Here is a 23,871-nt window from a genome sequence, read left to right on the forward strand (position 1 = left end):
ATTTCTATTCCTGGCTGGGAGAGGCAGGTGCAGGGTCACCAAGTATTGCGCTGTGGTTCGGCAGCTGCACCCTATGTCCGTGGGCAGCTGCCTAGGGAGAACACTCATGCGGGGTACCCAGTGAACTCTCTCGGCCAACATGGGAAGTGTGTGTGCCCTCCCCCTACTCTTGTGACATACCTTTTGGGGGGGCACTTGCTCTTTTGTGGCCATTGTGGGGCAAGCCCGTGATGGCACCCCCACTTAGGAACTGGCCACACGTAGGGAAAATGGCAGCATTTACTATATTTACCATAGTAGGAGTGCAGCTTCTTCTGTGCTCTACTGGGGCTGATGGAAGTTACCATTACCTATAAGAGACACGCAGATACACTGTGGCATAGGATTTCATAATGACATATGGTGATTGATGTACAATGCTGTTTGGTGACCCATGTGTTTTCTCTTCCTGACCTAACTACTGCATTTCATGCCCTGATATTGTGCTTTATGTCGTTTTATACCTTGCAATGATAGGATAACGAGTATCATTTCAGGACCTGCATAATATGTACAGTGATGGTGTGTGGTATTTCTATGACGCGTGAAACATACAAGTCTTTACTTTATTGCACTAACTGTGATGTTATGACAATTGCCTAGTTGGCAAAGTGATTTATGATTTATGTGGTTTGGGCTATGTGTTATATACAATATATGAGATATTTTTGTATAATATTGTGTGTAGTCTCTTTTGTGGTGTATTTATTTTATCACTGGTGTTTGTGTGTTGCGCAAACCCTTTACACATTGCTTCTGAGATAAGCCTGATTGCTCTGCCAAGCTACCAAGGGGATGAGCAGGGGTTATCTTGGGTGTGTAACTCCCTTACCCTGACTAGAGTGGTGGGTTCTGCCTGGCTTAGGTGCATACCTTAGCCAACCAGAAACCCAATTTCTAACACTCTTCTACCTCATTGGTCTTAAATTGTAAGGACAGGATTCCTTGTGCATGTCACCTACACTTTTAAGTACTTTTCCTACTATGGTGGTTGACAATTTTAGAAAAAGTTGAGAGTATGCACCCCTCCTACAAAATCTCCTAGAATTTTACAAGATCAGAAGTCACTGATATCAATAATTTAACCTCAGACCTATTAAAATAATGGTCGATCAGTGCCATCCAATACTGAGGCACTGTCATATTTAGTGTAAAAAGACTCCTAGAGATAGATGTGTTTTTTTAGCGTAACAGAGCACATTCAATTGCTTTTCTGCATTGCACAGGGGGACGAAAGCAGTACAGAGCAATATTTACTAAATATAGAGTGGTTCTTCCCTTATCGGCTGCATTAGAGTACCTCTTCTTTAACCATTCAGAAAACCTTTCCTATACATCATTCTTCCTAGGACACTTAAGCGTAATTTAGTCACAAATCTATTTCAGTTTCTTACCTTCCTCCAAGGTTTGACCTCCACTCCTCCTCTCAGACAACATTCTTATAATGGATATCCTTGCCAGATTTAACTCAGTCCCTTGTCATCTCTATGCCTGTCACTCTTTGAACATTAATGATTAGTTAGTAGAGCTCTGCAAGGAAGCTTCTTCTGCTGTGCTCCCATTTCTACTAAATCCCTATTTTGATAAATTGGCCTTGTTGCTTACATTGGTAGCATGGCCTTTGACATGAAGGCCTCTTCCATTTTTTGCTTGTCCTCTCTGTAAAGTGTAGGAGGGGTGTCCACAACTGTGCAGCCTATTCACCGCATGAGCTGAGGAATGGTATATTTTGATGGTGCCTATAAAATAATAATAAAATAAAAATAAAATAAAAGTAAAATAAGGTCCAGCCTACCCCATGCCCTGAAGGACCTAACTCCATAGTTTTATAAAGTTTAATATCCATGCAGCACAGTGTAGCTGGTAAATGGAAGACTGGGAGACTAGGCACCTGAAAGTGCAAAATAGTAAACACTATGGTGCAGATTACGATGTAGCCCATAAAGGCTCCGACCACAGGGCCGTATCGTAATGGGCCACTCGTTTTCCTTTCCAACCGTCTCATGATGGAGGAATTCGGAAAGGAAACTGGCCGGTTGTTCCGGGCTTGGAGGCAGATGGGCTTGGGTGGGTCTTTCTGCCCTTGAGATTACAGTGCATAGTTTCTGACATGGTTTCCATGCCTGCCTGTCCAACATGGAAGCCTTGTCAGAAAGAGTGTTTGGGGGCCCCCAGTAGAGCCCCTTTGGTGCACAGCCTCCAGTTGGAGGCCGATGCCTCCTTGTTGATCCCTGTACGTACTGACTGGCACTTTGAGGTGCCTGCCACGGGGTGCAGGGATGAACCGCACCTCCCAATTCACTAGGGGAGCATGCATCTCGGCCGGTTCACGGCCTTAATTCATGCTCCCATAGGGAAATATAGGAATGCGACCTAACAGTCATATCCTAATGAGGCGGTCAGGACCGCCGACCTGGTGTCAGTCGCTCCCAGGACAGAGTCGGGGTCAGGCGGAAGGAATTCTGCCAGACATCAAAATCAGGCCCTTAATATAATCCATCATAATGATTTACTAAATAATTTACATATTGTAGGCTAATAATCTAAGTAATGCTCATATGAAAACGTGCCCAAAGCATGACCCAGTGCCATGCCAATACTTACAAGAGTCCTGATATTAGCAGGATAGTGTGGCAGACATTACCAGAAACTAATAAATCCTGTTTGAGGCAGGAGTTTTTACTGAATCAGGAATTAAGAATTGTGGTGTGTCAATCCTTCATCCTGTGATTACTGTACATCAATGTGTGTATAATTCTGATTGGATGTTTTATTATGTGTGTGTACTTGCTGTAATTATGAATAGATATTAATGGATGCAATTATAAGGAAAATGAGATTAGGCTATTCCTCTGTGGTGGAAAGGCTGGTTATATACACCTCAATAATGACATACAAACCACAGTTCCACAGTTAAATATTCTACAACTTGTTTCCAACGTTTAACATATATTTAGTGTACAGTTTTTATTTCCAACTAATCAAGTCTACAACTAGTATTCAATTCAGTACACAGATTCAACCCCTTTCACCTATACCCATCACTCATTCATTCTCACTCATTTATCAATTGGGTTTCCAGTGCAAATCGGATCCACCGAAGCCAGGGGCACTTGACAGGAATACTCAAATAGAGGGAGGTGCACGCCCAGTAAACCCAAGGGTTTACCCCTCTCTGCCATTCTTTATTTGGGGTTTACCCTTGATACCTCGGAAAAAGTGGCTTCTCTCATGGAACCCGGATTCAAGAAGAACTATCAGCTTATTCAATCGAAGGTGAACAATTTAAGAATTAGACAGAAGAAAAAGACGGAACGCTACTAAAGGAACTTTGGAAGACCTTCATGACATTATTGCAAGCATAATACGGGTGAATTTATACCAAAACCAGACTAGAAAATACAGAAAATAATCTCCTTCAGGAGATGTACTGGACGTTGATATTAAGTTTCCAAGATCTTACTGATCCCTGGAAGAGGCAGAAACTTCAACCTGTGAACATTGTCTACAATTTCAGGTTGCGATCACCGCTGGACCACATATATCAGTTTTCTAAAATGATTCAAACTGACCAGCCCCATTGAGAGTGTGAGAAACACTGCTTGCATCTATAGTACTAGATAAGGCCTCTCCAACGAGTAGCTCGTGAGCCCCTTGTAGCTCTCCAGCTACCTGTAAGTAACTCTCCACTGTTTTTACTGGTTGAATTAATATAAATAAACCAGAATTAAAAAGTGTGTATTTGGGACGAAAATGGTTCTTTTCAGAACTCATAAACTGATGTTTGAATAAAAATTGGATATCAACATATGTTTATAGCTGTTAGTTGAATGATACATGCTGTGTTGGGGAAATGTATTGCTAATATAATTAACTTGGTGCCAAGGGCAGTCCTGCTCTGGCTGTAATGTATTACCCACATAGAGACATTTAACAGTGACAAGGCATTTTTACAATACTGCCAGCAACCCTGCCTGATGCACTGAGGTGATATCACATCTGGGAATATTGCATATGGTCACTATGTGTTCTTTTCTGATGGGGTCACTATTAAAACTCTAATATAATTAGTAGCTTGGGAGGATTTTCATTGAACATACCTAGCTAAATAAGGGTGGAGGGAGACTCCTGCACTAGATCTATTTCCGGAGGCGACTAATGATGGTTATGAGAAACTGTCAAGAAACACTGGCTGCAAGGCAGAACAGGCACAAGCCAGACTGTGACAACAACATACACAAATAACTGTGACACTTTTATGCCACTCATCCCAAAAGAGGTAATCACATCCCCTTTTACAAACCAAGTCTGTAGATTTACGATTTATGATTTACAACGCACCAGCAAGATGCTGAAGCCACTGCGGCGCCTTTGATGTTCTAATCAATTTGTTTCATCCTGGGTGTATTTATGCTTTCGGGATATAGGAATCTATCAACTGCTGGACTGTGAAGATCAATATGAAGGACAATAGGCCACAGATCTAAATTACACAATGATTAAAAGGGAGTTCAAAAGCCCTGATATGTTTACCCTTCAAGACTCCATTGACAAGAATATATTGCTCTATGCTCCACACTCTGCTACAGTATTGTGTATGTGTCTCTGTGGAAATGTGAGGAGGGGGCGGAGCACATGCATACTTGCTAGTACAGCAGATAAATACTACAATCTGCATGAATCATACCTCCCGCCGCTATCTCTAGGGCTTTACCTTATAGCGCCTCATTTTAGGATCCCGCAAAAAGAACAATTGATGGACAGAATGCAGAACAATGTCATACATTCACCCCAGTACAGAAATCTGGGCCTAAATCGATCGTTTTTTTGCTCACCATGCCATTCCAGTTTGGACCCAGCCATATGCAAATCAGTCTAGACCCTGTGCCCAATGGGAACAGTCCATTTTAGGATCCTGGCAGAATCATGTGCTTGGTGTTTGTGAAACGTGCCATTGTCAGGCTCCACATTAGTCAGTGAGATGGGGGGCCAGTTTTAGTTTGAGATTTTTTTCCACTCTCCATGATGTAACCGACTAAGACGATGGTGCATTATGTAGCAGGTGGGTAGCGGAATGGATAGGAAGGGTGGTGGAGACACTGGGACAGCAGGGGGCTGTTGGGTGTTAGGGTTGCCAGTTGGAAGGAGGATGATGTTCTGAAAAGTAAACAATAGCATTGATGTCTTTAACATATATAACTGTATGCCACAACATAAGTAAATTCAGGGCCCAGTAGCACTATATATAACTGAGCCAGTCAATTTCATTCTTTAATAGCCTTCAATCAACGTATGCACCCAAGCTGGAGGCAAGTGTGGAGAAGAAGAGTAAGGAGCAATAGATACCATTATTGGCTGGCTCCAAAGTCAACCTAACGCTTGAGAAAATGGGGGACAACAACGTGTTATGTGGACTTTACAAAATCCAATCTGCTGTGTGGGTTGGGCCAGATATTCTAAAAATAAGTAAGTGTCACTAGGAGGTTTACACCCTTCCATTTCTCTGGATTTACTCATTTTTAATTCACAAAGGTTTGGCAGGCTGCCACAAAACCCTGTGACAGTTCGAGGTTTTCAGGTGTACTTTAGAAAATTGTTTGTGAATTCTAGCCGTGGAACACCCACTTGCATGCCTCTGAGTAAATTTACGCACTCGAAAAATCTTTGTGTGATTAAATCTTTTTATGATTACTAACTTTCGTTTATTAAAAAGTAATGGTGAGAAATACTTTTACATTTTTCCAATGCATATATATATATTTTACAATATTTATTTTTTAATTTTTGTTCACACAAGTGCAAGTACAGCAATAAACATTTCCGAAGAAACAAGATGCATTCATCAGCTGCCCCAATACCAAGATACAATTTCACAATAAGACTAATATCGACCCTTGACCCTGTCACCAGTCACGTTACTCCCCTCACCGCCACACAGCCCCACCTGTGTGCTCTGAGCCTGCTGCTGCTGCCGTTCGCATTTGGTTCGTGCCCCGCGTTATTGCCTGCATTCTGCTCTGCCATTGTCAGTACTGTGTTATCTTTTGTATTGTTTTGCCCGTGTTCTTGTTTTTCTCTCCAGCACTGTTGTCCTTTCCCCCTTGTGCCCCTTTTTGCCTTCTGGAACCCCCGCCCGCTCCCCCCCTCACTTTTCCCTGCCTTCCCTTGCGCCCCCCCCCGCTTTCCCATTTGCCAACCCGCTCCCGCCTCGCAACTGCTGCTCCTTCCCACATCACTTCATATGGAGGCCGCGCAGCCCGACTCGGCTACAACTCCAGCGCCCTCCACGCACTCAATTCCGGACGATCATGCACCTGCTGTCTGGCCGCCCTGAAGTGCACACAAGGACCCTTCTCCTGCCAGAACTGCAGCTTCACCAGCATCCGGCCTGCCAACCCACCTACCGAAGAACCCATCTTCCTCAGATGCATCCTGCTCAACACCCGCTCCGCCCGCAAACACGCGTTCGAACTCTGGGACCTACTCGACACCAACGCCCCAGACGTCCCCTTCCTGATGGAGACCTGGCTGAACCCCTCCTCGGCACACAACATCGCCATAGCCATCCCGGAAGGCTACACGATCACCCGCAAGGACCGCACCAATAGTAGGAGGAGGAAATGCCATCATCCACAGGAACACTCTCAAAATCTCAACATACATCGACGACACCCTCAGCTCCGCCGAATACCTGCACTTCCAGATCCACACTGACCCCAACACCACCCTCAGAGGTACCCTCGTCTACAGACCACCCGGACCCCGACCGCAGTTCAGCGACTCCATTGCCGACTTCATCAGCACACACGGACTACATCCTCCTCGTGGACCTGAACTTCCACCTCGAGAACAACAACAACTCCAACTCTTCCACCCTGATCGACAACCTCGCCAACCTCCGTCTCAGACAACTCGTCACAACACCCACCCACTCCGCCTGCCACACGTGTGACCCCTTCTTCTCAGCAAGCCTCCACGTCTTCTTCAATCACACCACCAAACTCCACTGGACCGACCATCGCTGCATCCACTTCACCTTCCGGAAACCCACCACGCACCCCCGCTGGAGCAAAGTCACCGAAGAGCACTGGAGACCAGCTAACCACCACCCTCTCCCAGAGTCCACCCGCAGACCCAACCGATCCCGACCCCGCAGCCCGTAACCTCAGACAGTGGATCAACGACTGCACCAACACCCTCACCCTGCTCAAGAAGCCCTCCAACACCCACACCAGCAAGAAAGCCAGATGGTTCACTGAAGACCTCCAGGCCTCCAAGCGAACCTGCCGAAAACTAAAAAAAAACTGGATCCGTGAACGAACACCGGAAAGCTACACAGCCCACGAGAATGCCACCCGCAGACTCCACCAACTCATCAGATCCACCAAAAAGACCTCCTTCAAAGACCGCCTAGACAACAATGCACACAACAGCAAAGAGCTCTTCAACATCGTGAAGGAACTCTCCAACCCCAGCTCCAACACCAACGACATCCCACCTTCACAAGACCTGTGCGACTCGCCGGCCACCTTTTTCTATCGCAAGATCGCAGACATCCACGACAGCTTCAACGCCGTCACCACCCCGGCAACCGCTGAGACCCCGCTCCCACGACCACCACCCGCACCAACCGCCTGCTCTCCTGGACCAACATCACCATCAAGATTATGAACACCATCCACTCCAGATCCCCGGAAGACCTCTGCCCACACCACATCTTCAACAAAGCCAGCAGCACCATCGCACCCCATCTCCAGAAACCCATCAACATCTCCTTCGAGACAGCGACCTTCCTGGAGAGCTGGAAGCCCGCAGAGATCAACGCCTTACTCAAGAAACCCAAGGCGGACCCCAAGGACCTCAAGAACTTCCGACCCATCTCCCTGCTCCCGTTCCCGGCGAAGGTCATCGAAAAGGCCATCAACAAACAACTGACCAGCTTCATCGAGGAGAAAAGCATCCTGGACCCGTCCCAGTCCGGGTTCCGCAGCAACCACAGCACCGGAACTACCATCATCACCACCACAGATGACATCAGGACCCTGCCTGACAACGGAAAAACCACGACCCTCATCCTCCTGGACCTGTCACCCGCCTTCGAGACAGTCTGCCACCGCACACTACGAACACGACTCTACGACACCGGAATCAAAGAGAAGGCCCTGGATTGGACCACCTCCTTCCTCTCCGGCAGAACATAGAGCGTCCGCCTCCCCCCTTCCACTCCAAAGCCACCGGGATCATCTGCGGCGTACCCCAAGGCTCATCCCTCAGCCCAAAGTTGTTCAACATCTACATGGCACCACTCGCCTACCTCGCACGACGGCTCGACCTCAACATCATCTCCTACGCCGACGACACCCAGCTGTTCCTCTCCCTCACCAAAGACCCTCACACCGCCAAAACCAACCTCCACAAAGGAATAAAGGCAGTCGACGACTGGATGAGAAACAGCCAACTGAAGCTGAACTCGGACAAGACGGAGGTCCTCATCCTCGGATCCACCCTCTCGGCCTGGAACAACTCCTGATGGCCGACCGCACTAGGAGCACCCCCTAGACCCACCGACCACGTACGCAACCTAGGCGTCATCCTCGACTCCGCCCTTTCCATGACGAAGCAGGTCAACGTCATCTCCTCCTCCTGCTTCAACACCCTGCGCATGCTACGCAGGATCTTCAAGTGGATCCCCACCGAAACAAGAAGGGCGTTCACCCAAGCCCTCGTCAGCAGTAGACTGGACTACCGAAATGCACTCTACGCAGGAGCCCTGGCCACACTCCTGAAATGGCTCCAACTCATCCAGAACGCCTCCGCACGCCTGATCCTCGACATCCCTTGCTGCAGCCACAACACACCCCACCTGAGAGACCTGCACTGGGTCCCTATCAACAAGAGGATAACCTTCAAACTCCTCACCCACGCACACAAGGCACTCCACAACACCGGACCAGCGTACCTCAACAGCCGACTCAGCCTCTAGACCCCCACCTGCCAGCTCCACTCTGCAGACTGCACCCTCGCCACTGTACCCCGCATCCAGAGAGTGACTGCCGGTGGCAGATCATTCTCCCACCTCGCCGCCAAGACATGGAACACCCTTCTAACCTTCAGGAGACTTCTCAAGACCTGGCTCTTCGAACAGTAGCAGCTCTCCCCCCCTAGCGCCTTGAGACCATCCGGGGTATGCAGTGTGCTTTATAAAGGCTATGATTGATTGATTGATTTTATGGCCCTGTATGAACATTGCAAGTATATTCCAATCATCTATACTTAACAACAGTTTCTCGTTATCACAGTGCTATTTGAAGGTGATCCTCCATAGACGACAGGGGGGGTTCCCGCACCATATAGTCTCTCATAATTTTATTATCCTTCTAGGAGGTGGGGTCCGGGACATGGACACCGCAACTGGGTCCCTGTTGATAAATAATGCGTTTGTCGTGTTCCCCCAATCCTCTAGGCCTTCCACAGGCCTTCGTCTCTCCTGGACATATTGAGATGAACCTCTTCAGCTAATGCCTACTCCATAGTTTTCCTTATCAATACATCTATACAAGGGCTACAAGAAGCCAACCATCAAATAGTCACAAGCCTTTTCGCCAACATCAGTGCCAGATGAAAAAATTTGATTTGCATTTTACTTTTCTTGGTCTGGCGATGATGGCAAATAAGCAGCTCTCTGGAGAGAGTCTGAAGTGGACCCCGCTAGTTCTATGTAGTCCCTCAGACACATCCCTTTAGAAATCTATAATTTTATCACAAGTCCATGTAATGCAGTAGAAGGAAGCACCATCTTCTCTGCACCTTGGACATGTGGCTGACCTTCCCGGACAAGTTCTAGTCTGCAGTAATGGATTTAGATATATGCAGTAGAGATAATTAAAAAGCAACAATTTGAATCGTGCCTTACAAGATACTCCATGCACCAAGGTACCAGCCATTTTCCAGTTTAGTTCTGTGAACTTGCCCGCCAATGTCCTTCTCTGTTCCACTTCAAAATCTGATTTTGGGTTTGTCTTTATTCGCATTTAAGACATTACACAGCATGGTCGCAAGAAGCCATCTGTGTCAAACATCAATATAGAGTCAAGTGTAGTCCTGACAGAGGCGTATTGCGGAACCCAGTCCAAATCTCTTCGGCAGTAGCATCCAGCCTAGACAATTGGAGAAACTGCCCATGTCCCACCCTAAATGTTTCTTTCACTGCTTGAAAGGTAACAAAGGCATCCCCCAGATATAAATACCCAAGCGAATGACGGCTTCCTTCCTGCCAGTGAATTACCGACACGTCTGTGGCTATATGCTGACATGGCTGAAGAGCTCAGATATGGTTCACCTCAGGACTTTCTTTACTTTGCGTTCCCATATCCTGCCTGTTTGACGTATTATATGTGGAAAATTGACATCTTATGAGCAATTCCAGCAATGGGATGTCTCTATATGTTCCCTTCCAGTCTCTTCTCTCAATTGTCATCCGGTGTCACCCTCTTGGCTGCATTCTGTATGTGTAATAATAAACTTTCATACTGGCAGTCCCAGTCCACCCTCAAATTAGTTTCATATTAATGTGATCAGAGCTACTTGCTCAAACTAAAGAGATCTTCATAGTGTTCAATTTCAAATAGGTGGTGGAAGGCAGTGGGCATAGGGACTTATATAAGGTGTATAAACATCTTGGGAGAAGCACTGTTTTTGCAGTGGCTGTCCTCTCTGTAATGCATAGTGGCATTGTGTTCCAAATGTTTATTGATGACTGAATTCTCTCTATTGCCTTCCCATGTTGTTATTGTAATGCTGGTCCACTGTTATGTCCCATTGATAACCCGGTACCTGAACTTATTTGTTTGCCACCTGAGCCCCAACTCTGGTAACGGCCTCTCAGGGCACCCCAACAGCATCCCCACTGCGAATGGGATGCTTTTCCATTTATTGACCCTGAGCTCTGCTACTGAGCCGGATGTTTCCAAACATGTGGTCTTATCAGATAAAAGAGTGTGTTGTCTGTGTATAGAGATATCAGATGTGTAGAGTTATCCACTTTGATGTCTGGTCTGGCCAAAGCGAGTACTCACGTTTTCATTTGAGTAAGTAAGCTAGCCATTAACTGGATTTATCACCCTTTCTAAGGCGCTGTTGATCATCACTCTCTAAGGCACTGTTGATCATCCCTCAGTGCTAGCCTGTTCACCCTGTTCCACAGTTCCCCCAACTTTCTCTCCATTCCCAGCAACTACTGATGCCCTTTGGCAATAGTATGATCTGCTCTTGTATGGCAGCTGATTTATCTTCTTGCACTGCAAGGTCTTGCTGTAGCTGTTTTCTAACACCATACACTTTCCCTAGACACTCTCACCTCAAGGTAGCCTTCATGGCTCCCACGTATTCGCCCTGGTGGCTGGGACACCCCAGTTTCCCTCTAAGTTAGTGGTGAGAGTTGTGTGTATTGCATCAAGGCAAAATAATCAGATGCAAATATTGGCAAATACCCTGCAGTGTGTATGTAAGGTGAAGTTGATTCAGATCTCAGAAAGTGGTCCACTCTGCTGAAGGTATTGAGGGTTATTGAGTGGCAAGAATATTCTAGAGCTCCAGTTATCCACACACCCCAAATTGCCCATTGTGTCCCTCAGTGTGTGTGGGGGGTCATAGCAGGTTTAGTGCTTTGCTGGAGACCTATCCATGACACAATTGAAGTCACCTGCCCATATTATGGGTATATTCACATATCTCACCAGTAAGGCTTGCATTGTAGCGAAAAAGTGTTTGTCGTCATTATTTATTGCATATGTACTTAATATACATCTTTCCCTCCCACTACTACACCAGGTATCAGAATATACTTGTCTTCAACATCTGCCTCTGTGTACCTAGGATGGAATGGGACCCCTGCAGCTGTCCAAATGGAGACTCCCCTGGCATAAGATGAGAAAGTAGACGAGGAACATTGGCCCATCCGTTTTTTCCTACTTTTTCAGACTCCAAGTTTGTGAAGTGTTTCTCGTGGAGACGAGCTATGTCCACTTTGTGACGCTTAAAGAAAAATACACCTAACCTTAAGAAACCCTATAACTCGTTCACATTCTATGTGAGTATTTTGTAATAAACAGATGTTGCCAGTTGTGTATGTTCCCAACATCTGGTGGTGAAAGTGCTTTATTTTGTGGTTGCAACGTTCCTCCTGGGGCAGCAGACATGGCATGCTGTAGGGGCTGCGCCATAGAAATGATTGTAATGAAATAAAGCGTGTGTACCTTCGTTCATCGTCCAACCCACAAACAATTATCCTCCCCCAACCTTCTCACCGCGGATAAATACCTTATAAGAAGTCAATATCACATCTACCTATCATTTCTGATGGAATTAAACATTTGACTCAGTACCCCAATACAAATGAAAGCACCATTGTACAGACTAAAGATCGATCTACTACCTGATACCTGATATAAGTGACTTACAAAACACTAACTAAATCCATAATGTGCAGAAGATAGCAACCCCCAATAGCAACTTGAACTTGTAATATACTAAAAAGCCAGAGAAGAGGACCACCTTGGCTACAATGACTGAAAAGTGTTTTGGCCACCACTCTAGTCACCAATGTCATGGGCATCAGAGGTCACATTTATAAGTCAAACAATTCAATTCCGGGAGTGGCTACCACATACCTGAGGGCGATCTTCCTGCATTGGTAATCAGTTCATTCTGTTTCATTCCACATGGTTACCTTGGCTCCAGCTCCCACTCTCCCCAAAGGCCTCTTAGGATGTTTTGCTTGAAGAGGTAGCCCCCCGCCAATTATACCATCATCTTCAACCACTGGCCTGCCAGATAGATTTATTCGAGTTTCATGAGCGTCTCTTTCTCCAAGAAGCCAAGCCAGACTGCACAACTGAGCGGCTTCAAGCCCTACAACCAATGGCAGCCACTTCAGAAGACCTGGTAATCTTCCCCAGTTCAAACCATTCCCAGACCTCATCGGGTGTAGCGAAAAATTAGGTTTTTTTTCATGAATAACACGCAATTTGGTAGGTAAGGGTAGCATGTATTTAAATCACATGAATTTTTGTTTCACTGAGTCAAAGGTCCGTCTGAGTCCCTGCACTTTCTGTGGGTAATCCAGCAAAAGTACTGATGACTTTTCCTTCATATGTAAGGTCGCCCACAACTCTGGCCTGCTGCAGGATGAGGTCTCGGTCTCTATAATTCAGGGTTTTTCAAATTCTGGCCTTCATTAGAGCCCCTTGTGGTTGGTCCCACAGGTTGACTGTGGCTCCCATCTTGCTGTTCCCAGATGTCAAGGAGTGCCAGTGGTGTTGTGCTTCTGGCCCTGAGGTCGAATTGGGGAAGGTCACACTCTTTGAGCTAGGGGAGCGGTTCACAGTGTGCTGATCTACTCCTGGAGGCATTCATGATTCATGTGGTACGATCACAATATTTAGACTGCTATCTTGCGGCATTTGCCACAGCATAGCCCAAATAGCGGAAGCCAAATTAAAAATAAAAATAGCCACTGCTATGTCTACTTCTATGTTCCAGCAGCTGGTGCTATCCCCTATCCAAGCACCCATTGCAGCTTGAACATTGATTTTGTAAACTTGGTCAAGAACTCTGGGGGTTCATATGCCACTCTGCATTTACTAGGAAACTCCATCTTTGATTGTATTGTATTGTATTGTATTGTAAGGGGAACTTATAGAGCGCGCTGACACCGTGGGTTTCCTGGCGCTGGCAAACTGCTGAGGGGCTAGGAGGGTTTTAACCGGATTGAGGAAAGAGCCAAGTTTTTAGGGATTTACGGAAAAGGGTGAGGGAGTTGGAGGTTTTGAGAGAGAGGGGGAAGGAATTCCAAAGTTTGGGGGCCAGGAATGCGAATCTCCGGCCTCCGGATCTGCAGAGTTTGACAGGGGGAATGAGTAAGAGGTGCAGATGAGAGGATTTCAGGTTCCGTGAGGGGCTGTAGGTCCTGATTAGAGATTTCAGAAAAGCAGCACAGGAACCAGATAGAGATTTAAAGGTGAGGCAGCCGATCTTAAAGGCTGCCCTCGAGATGACCGGGAGCCAGTGCAGTTTTAGAAGGAGGGGTTTGGCGGATTGCCATTTCGGAATCCCAAAGGCCAATCTCGCCGCTTGATTTTGAACGAATTGTAGTCTGGAAAGAGATGTTTTGGGCAGACCATGATAGATAGCATTCGAAAAATCTAAGCGGGAGAGGACAAGGGCCATGATTACTTGCAGGAGGGCTTCAGGAGTGAGGAGATAGGCCACCTTCCTGATCCTGCGCAGCTGGAACATACAGGAGGAGACAACTGTCCCCACCTGGGGCCCGAGGGAGAGACCGGAGTCGATAGTAACCCCTAGGCTTTTTACCGAGGCCGCAGGGGTGGGGGGGAGGCCAAGTTCTACCGGCCAAAAATGCGGACCCCAGTAAGTAGGGCTCTTGCCAGGGAGAAGAAGCTCCGTCTTTCAGGGATTCAGTTTGAGCTGGTTTTGGCTCATCCACAATAGAATGTGGGACATAACTGCCTGAAAGTTGGGAATAGCAGAAGGGGAATCAAGAGGAAAGATGAGTTGCAGGTCATCCGCGTAGTTGAAGACGGAGACGTCCCACTGCCTCAAGGAAAAGAGAAGGGGTCGAAGATAAAGATTGAAAAGAAGGGGGGATAGGGAGGAGCCCTGAGGGACCCCACAGGGCAAGTGCTCCCAAGGAGCTCTAAAAGTGCCCAGGCTGAGGGTCTGAGACCTCCCGGTCAGGAAGGATTTGACCCATGCCTGCGCCAGGCCCTGGATGCCAGCTTGCTCGACACGGTGGAGAAGGATGTTATGGTCCACCGTGTCGAAAGCAGCCGACAGATCTAATAAAACCAAGGCCTGGGGGGTACCCTTGTCAACACCGTCTCTCAAGGCATCCAACACGGCCAAGATGACAGTCTCCGTAGAGTGGCCGGGTCTGAAGCCGGCCTGATTGGTCTCAAGAAAGTTGGAGCTCTCGATGAACTGTGAGAGACAGGTGGTGACATGGGCTTCCAAGATTTTAGAAAAGAAAGGCAAGAGAGAGATGGGACGGTAATTCGCCGGGGCGGCAGTATCAGCCCCAGGCTTCTTCAATAGAGGCACCAGCACGGCCTCCTTGAAGGAGCGGGGTACCGTACCGGACGACAGAGAAGAATTCAGCAGGGGAAGGATACAGTCGGGTAGAGAGTGACAGATGTTTCGTAGTATGGTGGGGGGGCAACAGTCGTCTGGGGATCCAGATTTAACACGGGTGGCCAGAGTGGCCAGAGCGGTAGGATCTAAGGGGGGGGGGGAAAGCGTAAAAGAAAGAGCATTGTGGGGGGGAGAGACGGAGCCAGCGCCAGGAAGGATAGTCGGGATGGTATCTTTGATCAAGGCAATTTTTTGAGCAAAGAATGTGCTCAGCGCGTTACATGATTCCTGTGTGGGGGCCTGAGTCGGAAGTGTCCTGGGGTCGGAAGTAAATTCATTGAGGACTTTAAAAATCTCCTTGGACTTGCAGGGGGCAGATAAGATTTTATCTGAGGCATAAGCTTTTTTGGCGGGGGAAATGGCTGTTTTATACTTATTCCGCGCGGCCACGTATGCGCTTCTGCTAGGTGAGCGGTAGTCTCTCCTCCACCTGCGCTCGAGTCGGCGGAGTTCTAACTGCAGGGTCTTAAGGTGAGGGGTAAACCATTTGTGGGAATGACAGTGTCGGGATCGGGGAAACTTAGTTAAAGGGCCAAAAATATCACTGGCTGCAGTAAGCCAGTCAGAAACATGTCCCTGAAGCTCGTCGGTGCTTGAATCGATGGGGAACAGGGGGCGGGTGAGAGAAAGATGAGATAAAAGTTTGGAGGAGTCGGCGGCTCTCCACTTGCGTGCAATGCCGCCCTCCTGCAGTGGGGTCCTGATCTGGCCGACGGCCGAGAAAGTGGTGTCAATTAAGAAATGATCGGACCACACACATGGTGTTATAAGTGGGCAGGAGGACTTGACCCCGTGAACCCAGATGTGGTCGAGGATATGGCCACCACTATGAGTGGCAGACCTGACTAGTTGTATGAAGTCCAGGCTCGAGAGGGCCTCGAACAGTTCGGTGGCATGGGGGCCGGCATCCTTGTTCTGGAACCAGTAATTAAAGTCCCCAACAATGATAGTACGAAGGGAGGAGGTAGCAAGGTTAGTTAACTGTTCGGTGAAGGAGGAGGGGAAGGAAGGCATGGAGTGGGGGGGCGATAGAGTACCATAAGGGTAACTGCGCCTACCTCGGTCCCAAGACGGAGGACCAGATTATCCACATCGGGGAGGGTCATATTGGCAGAGGCGATGATCTTAAGATTCTTACGTGATTAATTTCAGTACTCTAATGTTTCCAACCAGAGCGCTCCAGCTTACATTGGGGTCCCTCAGTCATTTGCTGTGGGTTTTGGGGGCAACTGTAAGATAACACCAACAGGAGGATGAAATATGTGAATTAATGGAAAAACTAAAACTGGGAAACCACAATGGAGGAAACCAAATCATTGAAAACCAATTTTAAGAAAATACAAATAAATAAAATTAAAGGAAGCAGTTTAAAGGAAAGAGAATTTTAAGGAAAAATCTAACATTACATTAATAAATTGGGTTGAGTTTATGGATAAGGGTTTTTGGGATCAGGGATGTGTGAGGGTTTTGGGTAATGAGGGTTGTTTAGTGGGCGGGGATGGTTGGAGTTCAAGTGTAGAAGAGGTTTTTAGGGTTTAGCAATAGGTGGAGTTTACGGGTGGTGTGAGTTTTTTTAGGGATCAAGAATGGGTGGAGTTTAGGGTTGGTGAGGGGTTTTTAAGGTTCACAAACGATTGGAGTTAAGGGGTGGTGAGGTGTTTTAGGGTTCAGGGAAAGTTGGAGTGTCGGGGGTTGAGGGGATTTAGGGCACACAGATGTGTGCAGTTTAAGGCTACATAGGGTTTTTACGGTTAACTGATGAGTAGAGTTTAATGGTGGGGAAGGATTTTTGGGGTTCAGGAATGGATGGAGTTTAGGGGTGATGAGATGTTTTAGGGGTCAGGGAACAGGTGAAGTTTGGAGGCAGAACAAGTTTTAGGCTTCAGGAATGGGTGGAGTTTAGGGTGTTGAAGGATTTTAAAGGTTGAAGATGGGAGGAGTTTAGATGTAAAAATGTTTTTTAGGGGTTCAGGGATGGATGGAGTTTAGTTGTTTTTTAAGAATCAGGGATTTGTAGTGTTTAGGCGTACTGTAGGGTTCAGAGATGGTGGAGTTTAGGGGGGGTGAGAGGTTTTAAGTGTTCCGGGATTTGTTCAGTTGTAACTAAAAAAGGGTTTTTAGGGTCCAAGAATGGGCGGAGTTTGGGCATTGTGAGAGCTTTAGGGGTCAGGGAAAAGTGTAGTTTATGTGTGTTGATGGGTTGTTTAGCAGGCAAAGATGGATGATGTTTAGGGGTTGTGAGGGGCTCAGTCATGGGTTGATGGTAGTTAGGGGTGGTGAGTGGGGTCAGCAAATAAAAAGTATCTGAAGTAATTGTTTGACAGAGTAAAAGATGTAAATTCGAAATAATGTTCACTGAAGTAAGGCAATGAAATAAAAACATTCTACAAAATGTTTTTGAAAATTAGAAAATCGACCAGTGCATTTGCCAATAAGTGTGCAAAAGCCAATTTTGAAAAAAAGACATTCTATGAATTGGTTTCTTTGAAATAGTAAAGGCCATTTAATATGCAAATGTCTATTAAACAAGTTAGGTGAATGGTTTCTCATTAATGGTATTCCATCTAATTGTTTTCCTATGAAATCACACAGAACCGCAGGAGGAAATGCAACCCAGTGAGCATTTTCCGGGTTGCCCATGACAGGCAGGTCCTCTCCTAGCATGGTGCAGAAGGGACAGAGCAGTATTTTACTGAGTGTCCTCGGGCAGGTGGGTGGCTTTATTCTGGTGTCAGGGCCAGGCGGCGGGGGGCCCTCCAGCTGCGCTCAGTCTCCGGATCTCCCAGAACCCTCTCCAGACCCCACCACCGCCATTTTGAAATCACTGAGAAATCTTGTTTTACTGATAGTTATGGCTGTCCACTATGATCAGTAACTAACCAACTTTAAAAAGGCCTGCAAAAATCCCAATATGCTTCAGAAGAAAACGTCATGGCACTGCTCATAACGTCACACATGATGGCACTGATAACATCATGGGTGACATTATGTCCTTCAGTGCCTGTATATAATATTTTATGACATTACATATTTCAGTATATATTACATTATTCACTACATGTATGTTTTAGTTTTAAATCTAAATAGATTTCAATAAACTTGAATTTTTCTTCATATCTGCCACGTGACACAGTTTAATTCTGTAAAATGACTACTGTGTCTGTTTACCTTCTTTCTGCAGCCGCCTGTCACAAATCTTCTCCACCACTGCTGTCATTTTCTGTAGCCTTGAAAGCTCAGTGTCTATTTTTAACATGCAGACGGATGCAGATACTACTCTCATTGATTTGCAGACATCCTGTTGATGAGACAGATCACAGGTGTTGTGCACAGAAGAGCTGTCTCCATGGAGCAAGAAGCTCAGCACTTAACCAAAACCGACACACAGGAATTTCTAATGAGCTTCTTATTAATGCTTTTCAGGGCCTAAGTGGGGCAAGCATTCATAAAGCACGTTTTATGAGGAGATGCTTGACACTCAACGATTGTGGCTTGCATTAATATTGCCAGGCAGCACCAGTTGTCTAGTTTTTATATTATAGTATAGATATTGTGTTAGTTCAATATATATGAATACATTGGTATAGTGATAATGCAGAAGAGTGATGACCTCGGTCATAATGACAGAGCAACCGTGGGAACATAAACAAGAATGGCAAGGTCAATGCTAAGGGGCATATTTACTAACATTTCATGCAACGAACCGCAGCCGATGAAGTTGCTGTGCTATGTTGCGTGAAAGAAAGAGAGCAGAACACAGCCCAATTTTCAAAGATATAGAGCAGTTCTGCTCTCTCCTAGCACTGTGCATTTGTGGCTGCTTAGCGCCAATGTAGGCACCCTTACGCGATGGCGCCAGGGTGCCTGTGCTGTGGTAAGGATAGTTTTTGTACAGGAAGGTTTGCCTTCTTGCACAAAAACTATCCTTTGAGTCTATTTCCTCTTTGTATGTGTGCTGCATAATGCAGCAGAAGTGCAAAGAAGAAAAAACTAGGAGAAATAAAGCTGTTTCACCTCATTATGCGAGCCTCTGGTAAGTGCACCATTTTGGAGGAAACCTAGGGCCTCATTTATGAGTTTGTGCTGTGGGGCAGCACCGTAGGCCTTCCTGTTACGCTGCCCTACGGCATAAAAAGGGCAGGAATGCCCCATACCTATCAGATACGGCGCATTTCTGTCTCTTTCCCCTGTGCTGCGCACAATGGTCTGCCGTGTGCCAAGGCAGGCACTTTTGTACCATGGTGCAAGGGTGCCTGCATTGCGGGCTGATTATTTTTGTACAGGTAGGAAACCTTCCTGCACAAAAACAATCACAAGAGGATTTTTCCTCTTTCTGTGTGTGCTGCATAGGAACACAGGGAGTAATAAAAATATTTTTCCTCATTTTTGGCCCTGCATCAGAATCACGATTTCTCGTAAATCTGGGGCAGTATCAAAAAGAAATGGATGTTGCTGGAAACGGCCCCAGCAACACCCATTGCATGCCCCTTTAACACAGAAAACTTTGTTAAAGGGAACGATATTTAAAAGGCAGCATTAAGCCAAATACAGTGCTGCCTGGTAAATATGGAGCAGGCTCCTGCTCCACCTGAGTGTTACAAAAAGTGATGCACCGGCGGCCCAAGGGGGTTATAAATAAGCCCCCCACGTTTTTGTAAATATGGGTTTGTGTTAAAATACATGATGGATGCATTGAAATGCTTATGCACCACCCCTGTAACGCCTAACTGATGCAAAGTAGTGGAAGGCAGCGCTATGCAGTACATTACTTTACCTTTTTGTTTTTTAAAGCCTAGCAATCAGGATTTGCATGCTCTTGTAAATCCCAAAATGGATTTTGTGTTGGGACGGCACCAAATAAGTAACGTTTACGCAACAGAAAATTTTTGTAATCTGGGCTTGCTTGAATTGATTTCAACCAATCAGAAAAACTGCGTCAAACCAATCAGAATGGAGCATATCACTTCTAAAAGAAGCGTTTAACTCCCACAGGAAAAATTTGAGTGTGCTGTCCTCTGTAAAGCAGACATTCGAGGACGGAATAGTATACCATTGTTGCATTTGTTTAATTTGCAACACAACAGAGCATAATTAAACCGTAGGTATGATATGCAAATGGTCATGCCAGCTTTTCTCTTTGTACCTTTCACTTACTGCCTTTGATGTCATCCCCAGGGAAGGATATCTTTTTACAACACAGCTTTCTCTGACAAATGACATCAAAGAGATCCAAGGTGTATAAAAACTGAATATGTTTTCAATGCTCTAGACAGCTGGAAAGGACACTGAGGCATTTCATTGTCTCATAATCTTTCGTGATGCGATGCACCACGCTTCACATAAAATCATTAGATTTAATGAACATATATTTCAATCCATTATTGGCCTAATTTATGAAAGTACGCAATTTGTAGCACACAAAATTGCTTTGCTGCTCAGCAAATCCTGTGACTATTTTTGGTTACCTAATCAAAGGAGCCTGGCTCATGAATATTGACGAGCCGGACCAAAGCTAGCAATCAGCTCAGCAGACAATGCAATCAGACCTGCGAGTCAGAGCAGGTTTTCACATCTTGCTTTGGTGCTCCCAATCGCAGCCTTTTCAAAACCCTATTTGTAACTAATAGCTTTCGCCCTTTTAATGTCCCTAGATTTTTTGCATTGGACTGCCCAGTTTCTGGACTTTTATTGGGAGCAAGTCTCCACAGCTGAGCCTCACAAACTGTAAATTCCTGGTAAATGGACTGAGAGTGCTAACTGCCAGTGTCATTCTTTTAAGATAAGGCCACTGCTGTGCAGCTAGTGTAAAAGGCTCTGGTCTGGTTACATGTGAACCAGTGATCACACACATGTGCTCACATGTACAGGCTGTGCATATGATACTACTGTCTTGAGCTGGCCTGTATTCATGCCAGGTAGCCTGATGCAAAAGGGACTCTTCAAAGACTGGATAAGCCTTATAATGTGAGTGGGCATTCATAGTCTAGGTCTGTCATGCTTACTAAAGATTTGTGGTTCTGATACTGTATTACATATTACAGGTTCAATCTGACCTAATATAAAGTTTCGCTCCACTTACGCCGATAAGGTCCAGTGAGGTATCGATTTAGGGGTAAACATGCACCCCAAGTGTAGATTTACAGCCCCTAACACCATACCTATACTTTTTCTGGCACCTTAAGAATGATCATATTTCCCTGACTCAGCTTATAATCAGATTCCGGGACTTTGTCGACCCTATCGGGCCAAGCTAATTACTCTGCTCCCTAGCAGGAGGATTGAAGGCTGTAGAGCCACAAACAGTGCGTGACCCAGTTCCTGAGACAGGAAGGGGGGGGAGGAAACCTTGTCTGTTAATTAACTTGTGAAACAGTACCAGACCCATAGAATCAAAGGAAGAGGGGCAGACCGGTGGTGCCAATACAGGAGGGGTCACTTTTGAAGTTTTGGCGGGAAGGGAACAGGCAGCTGTGTCAGCTAGGGGTGGAGCTGAGATTCTCATGGGAGCTCTTAAAGTAGAAAACTTGATTTTGCCTTATTGGATTGTGCCAAAATACTGTGCAGCAGGGTTGGGACAGGGGTAAAGTGATGTTGTGGCAACCTCGGATTTGTCAGGGATGCCTGACTTCTACTGCTGTCCACCCCCACTTAAAAACCCCTGGACAAGGGAGAAAGAGCTCAGAAGTAACTGTACCTGAGAGCGATGATGGCATAAGAATGTTCAGTTGGAAGAAGAAGACACCTGATGCCACTTGAAGAGCAGGTGTGGGAATGTCCAATATCCCGGAACTGAAATGGCTTAATACGTCCCCTACCGAATGGTCAGATCATCACCTTGTTCAATTCTGCCTAAAACTGCCATTACCCTCGAAACCAAACAACCCCTGCCCGACATCTTCCGTGAGAAATTGGAAGATGCTAGATGTGGAAAAATTTAATAATACACTAGCCATGCATCCCCCGACCTTTGGCCATGATATGGAAAGTATCGCCACATCCACTCACGCCTGGCTTGAAAAGGCCAGTGAGAACTGTCTCCCCCTCTCCCGTCTAAAGAGTAACATCCACCGGCCCCCAGCGCCATGGTTCAATGAAAACCTAAAAATTGAAAAATCAAAATGTAAAGTTCTAGAAAGAAAGTGGCGCATAGACTATGCTCATGACAAAAAAGTGGCATACCACAAAGCCAGAAATGAGTATCACTCTGCATGTGCTAAAGCGCGTGCCTCTTATGTGGCAAGGACCATTGACACGGCGCCAAACAAGGCAAGAACGCTGTTTAACACAGTCAAAGACCTTGCCGACGCAAACACAGCTGCTAAAACTCGCCCTCTGGACAAAACAAAATGCCAAGCCCTTGCGTCTTTCTTCACCGATAAAATTGAGAAAATCATTTCCGACATCACCATGAACACCCCTGGTCATGATCCCGGAGAGGAAATGCCCCTAGGGACAACAAACTCTAACACTATTGACCACTGGCCCCAATTTACCCTGGAATCATTGAAATCTACTCTTAAGACTGTCAAATCTGGCTCCCCCTGCGATCCATTACCCGCCTCTGTTTTCAGACAACTGGATGACCCAGCCTTAACCATCATTACTGAAAGCCTTAATTCTTCCCTCCAGCTCTCCATAGTACCATCAATCTGGAAACATGCGATGGTTTGTCCACTTTTGAAAAAACCCTCTGCAGACCCTGAATTACCTGCAAATTACCGATCCATCTCACTCCTCCCCATTTTTTCAAAATTACTTGAAAGACACATCCACTCTGCCCTCACCCTCTTCACCGAAGAAAATTCGCTCCTCCACCCGTCTCAGTCAGGCTTCAGAGCGGGTTTTTCTACCGAAACTGCTCTGCTGGGAGTAACCGAAACCATCAGGAAACTCCTAGATGATGGCCAGACAGTCGCACTCATTCTGCTTGATTTGAGTGCGGCTTTCGATACCATCTCCCACGCCAAACTCCTGGCCACGCTCGGGAGAAACGGTATACAGGGCAAAGCGCTCAAATGGATTGAGTCTTTCTTGTCCCAGAGAACCTTTCAGATCTCATCCCCCATCGCCTGCTCGGACACGTTCAGTACCTCGCACGGTGTACCCCAGGGCTCCATTCTAAGCCCTTTGTTTTTCAATCTGTACCTTACACACCTGGCAGATTTGGCAGACAGGGCGGGACTCACCCTGATGACATATGCCGACGACTCTCAGATCGTCTTCTCACTGTCAGAGTCCAAACCGACGGGTCCATCCACCCTTAAATTAGGGCTAGAAAAAATCTTCAGCTGGATGTCTACAAACCAGCTGAAGTTGAACGGTGAAAAAACAGAAATCCTCCTCTTGGGGAAAAATAAACACCTTTGGAATGCCTCTCATTGGCCCGCGGAGCTAGGCAATATCCCCATCCCTGCTACCCACGTTAGAAATCTTGGGGTCATCATCGATAATACTCTCTCGATGAAACTTCAAGCAAATAAAGTAGTAGGCCTCTGCTTCACCATCTTGAGATGGTTGAGAAAAATCCTCTGGATGCTGCCCCCTGCAACACAAAAGACCGTAGTCAATGCCTTAATTACATCTCGGCTTGACTACGGCAACATTCTCTACCTGGGTTCGAACCAA

This window comes from Lissotriton helveticus, chromosome 2_1 (assembly GCF_964261635.1).
Source record: "Lissotriton helveticus chromosome 2_1, aLisHel1.1, whole genome shotgun sequence".
NCBI lineage: Eukaryota > Metazoa > Chordata > Amphibia > Caudata > Salamandridae > Lissotriton > Lissotriton helveticus.